Source organism: Cherax quadricarinatus, chromosome 80 (genome assembly GCF_038502225.1).
Source record: "Cherax quadricarinatus isolate ZL_2023a chromosome 80, ASM3850222v1, whole genome shotgun sequence".
Lineage (NCBI taxonomy): Eukaryota > Metazoa > Arthropoda > Malacostraca > Decapoda > Parastacidae > Cherax > Cherax quadricarinatus.
In genome coordinates, this window is record NC_091371.1 from 15,549,324 (window position 1) to 15,551,511 (window position 2,188).

Below are 2,188 nucleotides of genomic sequence, written 5' to 3' on the forward strand. Positions count from 1 at the left end.
GCAAGCCAACGTACGAGCCACAGCCCGGCTGATCAGGAACTGACTTTAGGTGCTTGTCCAGTGCCAGCTTGAAGACTGCCAGGGGTCTGTTGGTAATCCCCCTTATGTATGCTGGGAGGCAGTTGAACAGTCTCGGGCCCCTGACATTTATTGTATGGTCTCTTAACGTGCTAGTGACACCCCTGCTTTTCATTGGGGGGATGTTGCATCGTCTGCCAAGTCTTTTGCTTTCGTAGTGAGTGATTTTCGTGTGCAAGGGGTTTTGGCATGTTACACTGTAATAACTGTATTCCTTTGTACTTCAATGTATCATGTTCAAATTAATATATATATATATATATATATATATATATATATATATATATATATATATATATATATATATATATATACATACATACATACATACATACATACACACACACACACACACACAGGGGCCAGGAGCTTGGACTCGACCCCTGCAACCTCAACTAGGTGAGTACAACTAGGTGAATACACTGGAATCGTTTAAGACTCTGTATACCATTTACGTCAGGCCCATACTGGAGTATGCAGCACCAGTTTGGAATCCTCACCTAGTCAAGCACGTCAAGAAATTAGAGAAAGTGCAAAAGTTTGCAACAAGACTAGTCCCAGAGCTACGGGGATTATCCTACGAAGAAAGGTTGAGGGAAATCGGCCTGACGACACTGGAGGACAGGAGGGTCAAGGGAGACATGATAACGACATATAAAATACTGCGCGGAATAGACAAGGTGGACAAAGACGGGATGTTCGAGAGAAGGGACACAGACACGAGAGGTCACAATTGGAAGTTGAAGATTCAGATGAATCAAAGGGATGTTAGGAAGTATTTCTTCAGTCATAGAGTAGTCAGGCCGTGGAATAGCCTAGAAAGTGACGTAGTGGAGGCGGGAACCATACATAGTTTTAAGGCGAGCTATGATAGAGCTCATGGAGCAGGGAGAGAGAGGACCTAGTAGCGACCAGTGAAGAGGCGGGGCCAGGAGCTATGAATCAACCCCTGCAACCACAAATAGGTGAGTACACACACACAAGAGCAAGACAAAATCAGGTAACCACTTGAAGGTATCCTTAATAATCCTCTCAAGAAAATGGTGCCTTTAAGCCAGTGGAGGGCTCGTGATACAAGGATGTGGATCTGGATCACCTATCACAAAACTCACAGAGGGAAAATTCTAATAGACTCAAATTTCAAACATATACAACAAATTTCCAAAAAAATTTCCAAGACCGTAGGCATACTATCGAAGATACGGTACTATGTTCCACAGTCAGCCCTCCTGGCCCTATATCATTCACTTATTTACCCCTATCTCACCTATGGAATTTGTGCATGGGGCTCAACAACAATAAACCATCTCAGACCATTAATTACCCAGCAAAAGGCTGCAGTCAGAATGATAACAAATTCCTACTGCAGGCAGCACACACCACCAATATTCAAAACACTCAACCTACTCACCATACAAAACATCCATACTTATTATTGCACTTATTATTATTATTATAATCAAAAAGAAGCGCTAAGCCACAAGGACTATACAGTCATTGCACTTATTACATACATAGAACACTTAACTCTGATATTAACCCTCCCCTCAAACATCTCCTTGCCAACCTCAACAGAACACATGACCATAACACAAGGCACAGATCACTCTGATGTTCCTCGTGTCCATCTCACACTATGCAAAAACTCAATGCATATAAAAGGCCCTAAAATCTGGAATTCATTACCTGTGAATATAAAAGAAACACTACCTGTTTATAAATTCAAGTCTCTTCTCAAAAATCACTTACTCACCCACAACCAAATAAATACTGAATAATTGTATCTCATAAATTGTATCTCATATATGTATCTCATTATTGTATCTCATAAATTGTATCTCATATATGTATCTCATTATTGTATCTCATAAATGTCAACCTGTGACCCAGTCAAACTTTGTTACTATTTAACTTCATTACCTAACAGAATACTCCATTCTACTGATTACACAACAACACAGTAAATGACCATATGACCTGTCTTTATAATACTCATTTGTACTAAATTGTTATCTGTTTTACAATAATTTTTGTACCACTGAATATATCATTGCTTAGTTAATCTTAAGTTAATTTTAAGCCTGCCCATAATGCTCTACATACAAGAGGC